The sequence below is a fragment of the Hippopotamus amphibius genome, chromosome 12, assembly GCF_030028045.1.
Source record: "Hippopotamus amphibius kiboko isolate mHipAmp2 chromosome 12, mHipAmp2.hap2, whole genome shotgun sequence".
In the NCBI taxonomy this organism is placed as follows: domain Eukaryota; kingdom Metazoa; phylum Chordata; class Mammalia; order Artiodactyla; family Hippopotamidae; genus Hippopotamus; species Hippopotamus amphibius.
In genome coordinates, this window is record NC_080197.1 from 22,023,579 (window position 1) to 22,034,718 (window position 11,140).

At 41.7% G+C, this 11,140-nt stretch overlaps 1 pseudogene; it reads right to left on the bottom strand.

The window, feature by feature from the left end:
• Positions 1-2,500: 2,500 nt before the first annotated feature.
• On the bottom strand, positions 2,501-10,939 carry LOC130833923 (ribose-5-phosphate isomerase-like; annotated as a pseudogene).
• Positions 10,940-11,140: the final 201 nt, after the last annotated feature.

The following is an 11,140-nucleotide window of genomic DNA, read 5'->3' on the forward strand; positions in this document are numbered from 1 at the left end:
GGCAGATGTAGGAAACAGTGGGTCCAAGGCAGCTGCAGGACAAGAGAACTGGAGCAGGAGTTCACAGCTGTGGTTGGGCACCTCCTTTTCCAAAGAACTTCTTAAGAATTTCTGGGTCCTGTCATGGGATAGTTCAGTGCACTGGGGCTGGTCTTGAACAAAAATTTTTTAAAAAGCTGAACAATGTGGATACTACCCAGAGTTAGCAATGTGGGGTCAAATGCACACATGTTCCTGGAGTATAAATTCACACATTTCAGGGGGGTGTAGTGGATTAGTGTCCCCCCCAATTCCTGTTGAAACCTCAGACTGTGATATTACTTGGAAATAGGGTCTTTGCAGATGTGATTAAGGTAAGAATTGAGATGAGGTCATACTGGACTTGGGTGGGCCCTAAATCCAATCAGAGTGTCCTTATAAGAAGAGAGAATATATAGAGAGATACAAAGGGAAGAAGGCCGTTTAAAGGTGGAGGCAGAGATTGAAGTGATGCCTGTGTTTTCCTCTAGGAGTTTTATAGTGTCTGGCCTTACATTTAGGTCTTTAATCCATTTTGAGTTTATTTTTGTGTATGGTGTTAGGAAGTGTTCTCGTTTCATTCTTTTACGTGCAGCTGTCCAACTTTCCCAGCACCACTTATTGAAGAGGCTGTCTCTTTTTCCATTGTATATTCTTGCCTCCTTTGTCAAAGATAAGGTGCCCATATGTGCTTGGGTTTACCTCTGGATTCTCCATTGTGTTCCATTGATCTTCCTTTCTAATTTTTTGCCAGTACCATACTGTCTTGATCACTGTGGCCTTGTAGTATAGTTTGAAGTCAGGAAGTCTGATTCCACCAACTCCGTCTTTCCTTCTCAAGATTGCTTTGGCTATTCGGTGTCTTTTGCGTTTCCATACAAATCGTAAGATTTCTTGTTCTAGTTCTGTGAAAAATGCCATTGGTAATTTGATCGGGATTGCATTGAATCTGTAAATTGCTTTGGGTAGGATAGTCATTTTCATAATGTTGATTCTTCCAATCCAAGAACATGGTATGTCCCTCCATCTGTTTGTGTCGTCTTTGATTTCTTTCATCAGTGTCTTATAGTTTTCTGCACAAAGGTCTTTTGCTTCCTTAGGCAGGTTTATTCCTAGGTATTTTATTCTTTTTGTTGCAATGGTAAATGGGAACGTTTCCTTGATTTCTCTTCGTGCTCTTTCGTTGTCAGTGTATAGGAATGCAAGAGATTTCTGTGCATTAATCTTGTATCCTGCTACTTTACTAAATTCATCAATTAGTGCTAGCAGTTTTCTGGTAGAATCTTTAGGGTTTTCTATGTATAATATCATGTCATCTGCCAAGAGTGACAATTTTACTTCTTCTTTTCCAATTTGGATTCCTTTTGTTTCATTTTCTTCTCTGATTGCTGTGGCTAAAACTTCCAAAACTATGTTGAATAACAGTGGTGAGAGTGGGCACCCTTGTCTTGTTCCTGTCCTTAGAGGGAATGCTTTCAGGTTTTCACTGTTTAGAATGATGTTGGCTGTTGGTTTGTCATATATGGCTTTTATTATGTTGAGGTAACTTCCTTCTATGCCCATTTTCTGGAGAGTTTTTATCATAAATGGATGTTGAACTTTGTCAAAAGCTTTTCCTGCATCTATTGAGATGATCATATGTTTTTTGTTTTTGGCACCATACTGTTTTATTTCAACCTTCAAACAATATAAAGAGGTAACAACTTCTGAGGCTGAACCATGCAAGTAACAATAAAGGAACGAAAAAATATTAACAACAAGAAGACAATCACTTAAAGGTGTTTCACAGCAGTCCTTTGGCAGTACTGGCAAGTCATTCTGGCCAATGGCTTCCAACACGAGGGGTCTGAAGGAACCCCCTGCTCTCAGCAAAAGAACCCCCACGTTTCCCCCCTGGTAGTTTACCACAGTAAACTGAGTCACCCCACACCACACCCCTCCACTCACCAGACTTTCGTAAGTCACATCTTCAAACATGTAACTACATATTGTGAGTAATCACAACAAAAACTAAAGACAAAACAGTGTGGTAGAAAAGTAAACAAACGCCAATGTTTCCAGTAAGGCATCAGGAAATCACTGCTGGCTGGGCATGTCACCAGCTTAAAGAAAAGTTTGATTTACATTTCTCAGCAAACCCAATATTCAGAAGCTTAACTGGCAGGCTCAAGTTAAAAGTTTAAAAGACAGTCCTCCTTTTTTTTTTTTGGTAAATGTTTCATATAAAACATGAAATCAAGTTGTACTTTATTAAAAAAATGGAATATTTTTAATAGTAAAAATATATACCTTTATGTTTCTCTTTTTAAAAAGACATTTAATAACAATACTCAGAAGATGGGATATAACCCTCAAACCCCCACCCTGCCAAGCTGTCCACCTGGCACAGATACATTAAGGCAAAGGCTCGTGGAGAGGCATGTCTGCCTGGGCAGTGGGCTGGGGACACCAGGGGAACACACTCCACTCCTGCAGGGCCAGTTTAGAAAGGCTTCTCCCTCATGCTCACTGAGCCATCCTGCATCCCGAAGTAGACTCTCTCTGCCATGTTGATGAACAGGCCCGTGTCCACCACACCTGGGATCATTTTGATAGTTGTTTTCACTTCCCTCCATTTGTGGACCCAGTCAAACGTCCAGTCCAGGATAAAATTTCCATTATCCGTCACCACGGGACCTGCCTTGTTGACTGCCATTCGAAGTTCAATCACGCCCCCAAACTTCTGGGTCACAGCCCGGCTCACTGGGACATAGGCCATTGGGATGACCTCCATGGGGATTCCCTTGTGCCACTGATCCCTGAGGTTCTTTGAATCTCTCCTGAAATCAGCAATCACGATGAAGCAACTGGCATTGCCAGCCACAATTTTCTCCTGGGTCAGGCAGCCTCCACCACCCTTGATAAGATTGAGATCAGCATCTACTTCATCAGCACCATCGATGGCGAGGTCAATCTCTGGGTGTCGGTCCAGGTCGCTGAGAGTTAAGCTGTACTGCAGGATGAGCTGACAGGCCTGGAAGGAAGCAGGAATACAGATGAGGTTCAGATTCTCTTGTTTCACTCTTTCAGCTATTCACTGCACAGTGTGGACAACTGTAGAACCGCTCCCAATTGCCAGTACTTGGTGATTCCTCGGGTGGTTCTCCATGGCCGTGCGGCCCGCCAGCTTCTTGGCCTCCCCGGCCTTGGACGTCGTGGAGGCGGCTGGGCAGACACTGTTAGCATCCCCGCCGCCGGTACTTGTGCTGCCAGCACCGAAATGCAAGCGTCCCAGCAAATGCTGATCATACGGTTTGATCCTTCAATTTGTTAATATGATGTATTGTATTGATTGATTTGCATATATTGAAGAATCCTTGCATTCCAGAGATAAACCCCACTTGATCATGGTATATGATCTTTTAATGTGCTGTTGGATTCTGTTAGCTAGTATTTTGTTGAGGATTTTTGCACCTATATTCATCAGTGATATTGGCCTGTAATTTTCTTTTTCTGTGACATCTTTTTCTGGTTTTGGTATCAGGGTGATGGTGGCCTCGTAGAATGAGTTTGGGAGTGTTTCTCCTGCTATATTTTGGAAGAGTTTGAGAAGGATAGGTGTTAGCTCTTCTCAAAATGTTTGATAGAATTTGCCTGTGAAGCCATCTGGCCCTGGACTTTTGTTTGTTGGGAGATTTTTTAATCACAGCCTCAATTTCAGTGCTTGTGATTGGTCTGTTCATATTTTGTATTTCTTCCTGGTTCAGTCTTGGAAGATTATACTTTTCTAAGAATTTATCCATTTCTTCCAGGTTATCCAATGTCTTGGCATATAGCACTTGTCATAGTCTCGCATGATCTTTTGTATTTCTGAGGTGTCAGTTGTTACTTCTCCTTTCTCATTTCTGATTCTATTGATTTGTGTCTTCTCCCTTTTTTCCTGATGAGTCTGGCCAATGGTTTATCAATTTTATTTATCTTCTCAAAGAACTAGCTTTTAGTTTTATTGATCTTTGCTATTGTTTCTTTCATTTCTTTTTCATTTATTTCTGATCTGATCTTTATGATTTCTTTCCCCTCGGCTCACTTTGGGGATTTTTTGTTCTTCTTTCTCTAATTGTTTTAGGTGTAAGGTTAGGTTTTTTATTCAAAATTTTTCTTGTTTCTTAAGGTAGGATTGTATTGCTGTAAACTTCCCTCTTAGAACTGCTTTTGCTGTGTCCCATAGGTTTTGGGTCGTCGTGTTTTCATTGACATTTGCTTCTAGGTATTTTTTGATTTCCTCTTTGATTCCTGCAGTGACTTCTTGGTTGTTTAATAGCATATTGTTTAGCCTTCATGTGTTTGTATTTTTTACAGTTTTTTTTTCCCTGTAATTGATATCTAGTCTCATGACGTTGTGGTCAGAGAAGATGCTTGATACAATTTCAATTTTCTTGAATCTACTGAGGCTTGATTTATGCCCCAAGATGTGATCTATCCTGGAGAATGTTCCATGTGCACTTGAGAAGGAAGTGTATTCTGTAGTTTTTGGATAGAATGTCCTATAAATATCAATTAAGTCAAAATGGTCTAATGTCTCATTTAAAGCTTGCGTTTCCTTATTTATTTTCTTTTTGGATGATCTGTTCATTGGTGTAAGTGGGGGTGTTGAAGTCTCCTACTAGTATTGTGTTACTGTTGATTTCCCCTTTTATGGCTGTTAGCATTTGCCTTATGTATTGAGGTGCTCCTCTGTTGGGTGCATAGATATTTACAATTGTTATATGTTCTTGGATTGATCCCTTGATCATTATGTAGTGTCCTTCCCTGTCTCTTATAACAGTTTTTACTTTAAGGTCTAATTTGTCTGTTATGAGTATTGCTCCTGTAGCTTTCTTTTGACTTCCATTTGCATGGAATATCTTTTTCCATCCCCTTACTTTTAGTCTGTATGTGTCCCTAGGTCTGAAGTGGGTTTCTTGTAGACAGCATATAAGGGTCTTGTTTTTGTATCCATTCAACCAGTCTGCGTCTTTTGGTTGGAGCATTTAATCCATTTACATTTAAGGTAATTATTGACATGTATGTTCCTATTACCATTTTCTTAAGTGTTTTGGCAGCTCTTTTCCTTCTCTTGTGTTTGCTGTCTAGAGGAGTTCCTTGAGCAGTTGTTGTAACCCTGGTTTGGTGGTGCTGAATTCTCTTAACTTTTGCTTCTCTGCAAAGCTTTTGATTTCTCCATCAAATCTGTATGAAATTCTTGCTGGGTAGAGTGTTCTTGGCTGTAGGTTTTTCTCTTTCAAGACTTTATCTCCTGCCACTTCCTTCTGGCCTGCAGAGTTTCTGCAGAGAGATCAGCTGTTATCCTATGGGTTTTCTCTTATATGTTATTTGTTGCTTTTCTCTTGCTGCTTTTAATATTTTTTCTTTGTGTTTAATTTTCATTGGTTTGATTAATATGTGCCTCAGTGTGTTTCTCCTTGGGTTTATTCTGTATGGGACTCTCTGCACTTCTTGGACTTGGTTTACTATTTCCTTTCCCATGTTGGGGAAGTTCTCCACTATAACCTCTTCAAATACTTTCTCAGACTCTTTCTTTTTTTCTTCTTCTTCTGGGATGCCTATGATTCAAATGTTGGTATGCTTAATGTTATCCCCAAGGTCTCTGAGACTGTCTTCCATTCTTTTTATTCTTTTATCTTTTTCCTGCTCTGTGGCAGTTATTTCCCCCATTCTATCTTCCAACTCAGTCTTTCTTCTGCCTCAGTTATTCTGCTGTTTATACCATCTAGAGGATTTTTAATTTCAGTTATTGTGTTGTTCATTACTGTTTGTTTGCTCTTTAGTTCTTCTAGATCCTTATTAAATGTATTTTTGTATTAAATAATTAAATAAATTCTTGTATTTTCTCTATTTTGTTTTTGAGATTTTGGATCATCTTTACTATCATTAATCTGAATTCTTTTTCAGGCAATTTGCCAATTTCTTCTTCATTTATTTGGTCTTGTGGGTTTTTATCTTGCTCTTTTGCCTGCAAGGTGTTTCTTTGTTTTCTCATTTTGTCAGATTTATAGTATTTGCTGTCTCCTTTCCCTATGCTGCTAGTAGTAATTCCTCTTATCTCTGTTCTATTTGGCTTGAGGTGTCAAACACTGGAGCTTGCTGGCCTTTGGTTGGATTTGGAGCTTGGTGTTGAGAATGAGAACTCTGGGGGACCACTTGCTGATTAATATTCTATGGGGCCAGGAGTTCTCTGGTGGTCTAATGTCCTGGACTCTGCTCTGCTGTCTCAGGGGTCCATGTTTGGCCCCCAGCCGGGGCACCAAGACCCTGGAAGCTGCACAGCATGGAGAAAAAGGAGGTAGAAGGAGAGCAAAGAAAAAAAAGGAAGAAAAAAGGGAAGAAGGGGAAAGGACAGACAGATCCCCAACACTGGTGGTAAGAACAACTCTAATCAGTCAAAATCACAAGGGAGATGTGCACACTTGTACTTGCAAAAAGAGAAGAGGAAAGGAAACCAAAGAGAAAAGAAAAAGAGAGAGCAAAGAAAAGAAAGAAGAGAGTACTCATACCAATTACAAGCAAATCCACATACAAATACATATAGTAAAGATTTAACTAACAAATACCTAAAACCATAAACAAGACAAACATACCAAGAAGTCCTCCAATACTTCTAGGTAGGGCTCTGCACATGCTGTGGAGAGCTCAGACTGTGATCTGGTATTAGTTCTGTGTGCATTTGTCCCCACAGTCCCCAGTTGTCCCCTATGTCTACAGTCTCTATTGTAGGAACACTCATCTATTCAGGTGATCCACAAATGCAGGGTCTATCAGGCCTATTGTGGGCATAAAATCTGCTCCTCCTGCAGCTGTTTCTCTTTCTCTTCTTTGGTCTTGCAGTCCTGGTGATCCATTTTGGTTTTGGCCCCTACTTTGCATGTGGGTTGCTCTCAGGAGTCAGTTCCCTGCCCAGGCAGGAGGGGGCAAAAGAGGGTGATTGGGGCTCACTTGCAACTTCAGGTCAGGGAGTAGGGAGGGATATGGCAGTCTAACTGAAAGCTGCAGGAGTGCTTGTAGAAGCAGAGGTCAGCATGAGCCTAAGTTATGCTATGCGTTCTCCCAAGGAAGTTGGTCCTGATCGCGATGGGCTTCAGCTGCTGCTGGGAGAGTGTGGCCAATGACTTGCCTTACAGGACTCTTGGCAGCAGCAGGTGGGCAGGCAGCAGGGCTCAGCGGCGTGTGGCAGGGGAGGGGAGCAGAGCAGCAGGCTGGTGGGCGGGCAGTAGGCAGGGCCAGGTGGTGCACGGCAGGGTGGGGGCACGGGGCCCAGCAGGCGGGCTTCTCTATCCAGCAGCTTTGTAGCCTGTGAGTTCGCGGAGAGGGAAGTTCCTCCCAAGCACTCCAAAACAAAAGTCCCCAGCCTCTCTGTCTGGCCCAGGATTTTCCCCAAACTCCCTCCTAGCTTGCTGGTGCACCTGCCCCCCTTGTTGTTCCCATGCAGCCAGCCCTAGCTCTCTCATTCATGCCTGTTCTCCGAAGCCCAAGCCTCAGCGCCTGGTCCCCACCGCCCCCATGGGTGAGCAGATTGGCTTCTCTGGCTTGGGAGTGCTGCCTGACTCCTCCATGCAGGGATCTCTAAGCTCTGCCCTCAGCACACCTGCCATTGTTCTCGCTTCTGGGGGCTCCAAGGCCCCCCCGTCCTTCCCCACCAGTGAGGGGGCTCCCCAGTGTGTGGGAGCCTTCCCCCACTCACTGCTCCTTCCCAGAGGGGTTGGTCTCCTCAGGACTCTTTGTCTCTTTTTTCCCCTTCTTTCCTTTGCGCTACCCAATTACATGGAAATTCTCTTGCCTTTTTGGTGGTCTGAGGTCTCCTGCCGGCATTTGGAAGGCGTTCTCCAGGAGTCACTCCCCAAGTAGATGTATTTTTGATGTATTTGTGGGGAGGAAGGTGATCTCCACATCCTACTCCTCTGCTATCTTTTTCAGGAAAAAAACTGAATTTATTTATTTATTTATTAAAAATTTTTCTTCTTGGCTGCACCTTGTAGCTTGCGGGAATCTTAGTTCCCGGACTGGGGATTGAAACTGTGCCCTCAGCCGCTAAAGCACAGAGTCCTAATCACTGGACCACCAGGGAAGTCCCTGGGCTGAAGATACACATACGGGAATCTTCTGTATTTGGATGGTGTTGAAAACCGGCTGGAGTAAAGTGGATGGATAATGTCCACTGGCCCCTCCAGATCAACCCTCCATCCTTCTCCACCCTGTCTGTGCCCTGGGAGGTTGACCTCTGCGGATGCAGACTCTGTTGTTGAGGATGTTCCCTACGGGGTTCTTCTTCTTTCTAAAGAAATATGAGATGAGATAATGAACCATCAGGCTGGTGGAGTTGAGGAAAATATATTTTTGTTTTTTAGTTCACTGGACATTTGAACCCAGTGCTTCAGCCCAATGTTCACTTGACATATAGAGCCACTGGGAGGAGAGAGGAGGAAATGGAGCTGAGAAGGGTGGTTATCAATAAAACAGAATCTCAAAGAGAGTAAGCGTTCTGGTAGAGGGGTTTGCCTTAGAAAGAGAGAATGATCTGTATGGTTCTTGTAGGCTATTTCATTTGGAGCAGGTCTTGATGCTGACATGTTAACTATCCTCTTACCTGTACTATCCAGGCTGTGAAGTGAGTTAACCTTTTGTTCAGCCACTCATATCCTTGAATACATACATTCAAGTTCAACCTGACCTGGTCCCCAGGGAATAATGGCACATACAACCACATCAGCCTTCCAAGGAGGTGGCATCCATTCAACGCAAGGCACTGATTATGTAAGTATGTAGACATCGGAGACAACTGAACTTATTTACATAGTAGAGGGTGGCGGAGTTGGGATTTCAGAACAGTAGGAGTTGAAATGCAGATGAGGGGAGGGACTAGAGAGGAACCAAAATGAAGAAAGAGATGAGTGTGGAGAAAATGTCAAAGAAAACTCAGGTTGCAAGGTGGCCACAAGTGATCTTTCAGAATGGCAGTGGTGAATGGTGAACGTAGGTTCGAACATCTTTTTTCTGGGTGGTGCATTACATGATCTCCTCTTTACCTCCTGAGACACTTTGGTAAGGTCTGAGATATTTAGGAATCTTTATTTTAGTGAATTATTTTGGTGGAAACGGGTGAAGGAGCTGCATTAAACATTTTAAAAAAATTTATTGGAGTATAGCTGATTTACAATGTGTTAGTTTCAGGTGCACAGCAAAGTGAATCAGCTATACATATACATATATCAAATGCTTTCCAGATTCTTTTCCTATATAGGTCATTACAGAGTATTGTGTAGATGTCCCTGTGCTACACAGTAGGCAATTATTACTCATCTGTTTTATATATAGTAGTGTGTATATGTCAGTCTCAATCTCCCAAATTATCCCTCCTCCTTCCCTCCCTGGTAACCATAAGATTGTTTTCTACATCTGTGACTCTATTTCTGTTTTGTAGATAAGTTCATTTGTACCATTTTTTTTTAGATTCCACATATAAGCAATATTATATGATATTTGTCCTTCTCTGTCTGACTTTAAACATTTTTTTATTATGGTAAAGTATATGTTTTGTATAACATGGAATTTACCACTTTAACCATTTTTAAGTGTAGAGTTCTATGGCATTAAGTATGTTCATATTGTTGTGCAACCATCACTGCCATCCATCTCCAGAACTTTTTCATCTTCCCAAACTGAAACTGTACCCATCAAGCACCTCCTTCCCATTCTCCCCTCCTCCCAGTCCCTGGTAGCCATCGTTCTATTTTCTGTCTTATACGTGTAACTACTCTAGGTACCTCATGTAAGTGGAATTGTGCAATGTTTTTCCTTTTGTTACTGGTTTCATTCACTTATCATACTGTCTTCAGGGTTCATCCTTTTATAGCAGTTGCTAGCCACATGCAGTGAATAATATTCCGTTGTTTGTATATACCACATCTTGTTTATACAGTCATCCATTGATGGACGTTTGGGTAGTTCCACCTTTTGGCTGTTGTGAATAATGCTGCTTTGAACATCAGTGTACAAATGTCTATGTTCCTACTTGCAATTCTTTTGGATATATACCCATAAGTGGAATTGCTGGATGACATGGCGACTCTATGTCTAATTGTTTTAGGATCCAAGGAGTTGCATTTATGTTTAGGATTGAGGCTATATGTGGGGCACCACTGGATACAGGGAGCAGGTTACATTTTTATGCAATGTAAGTTGGTTGAATAAGTAAGAATTTAAGCCCACCTGGAATTCTCCAAAATCATAAGGAGGAGATTCTGCTTCCAAAGACGTAAGTTTTGGGGTCAGATGTATTCAAGTCAATTTTTCCAGGTGTCCCAGATGAATTCTGGGCAATAACACACACCAGACTCAAAGTGCTTTTATGTCTGTAATCAATTCACTTAGTGTTTTTTTAAAAAGATTTTTTTAATGTGGACCATTTTTAAAGTCTTTATTGAATTTGTTATAATATTGCCTCTGTTTTTTTTATGTTTTGGTTTTTTGGCTGCAAGGCATGTGGGATCTTAGCTCCCTGACCAGGGATCAAACCCGTACCCCCTGCATTGGAAGGTGAAGTCTCAACCACAGAACTGCCAGGGAAGTCCCTAAATAGGCTTTAAAGCAACTTACAAAAGGAAAAACACTGCAGTAAGCTGAAAATAAAGAAATCAAGGCTGATGGAAAATAGGTTTAGAAGAGGGAAGTGAGATTGTAAGAAAAATTCACGTGTAGGAGGTTATTAGAGGTAGATGGTGAGCTTCCCTGCAGCGAAAGCAAAGTGGCAAAGAAGACTTACATATGGCATAGAAAAAAATACCAATTGCTCATAAGAAGCAAAGCATTTCCTGGCTTCAGACTTGAGAGACTTTCCCCTGGCACTCACAAGGGGGAAACAATTTGTGTAGGGGGTGATGTCTTCCATTACTTCACTACTAGACTGAAGATTTTTCCATATGCTTCTTTTTTTTTTAAAGATTTATTATATTATGTTATATATTTCTTTATTTTATTTTTGGCTAGGTTGGGTCTTTGTTGCTGCGCATGGGCTTTCTCTAGTTGTGGAGAGTGGGGTCTACTCTTCGTTGTGGTGCGTGGGCTTCTCATTGTGGTGGCTTCTTTTGTT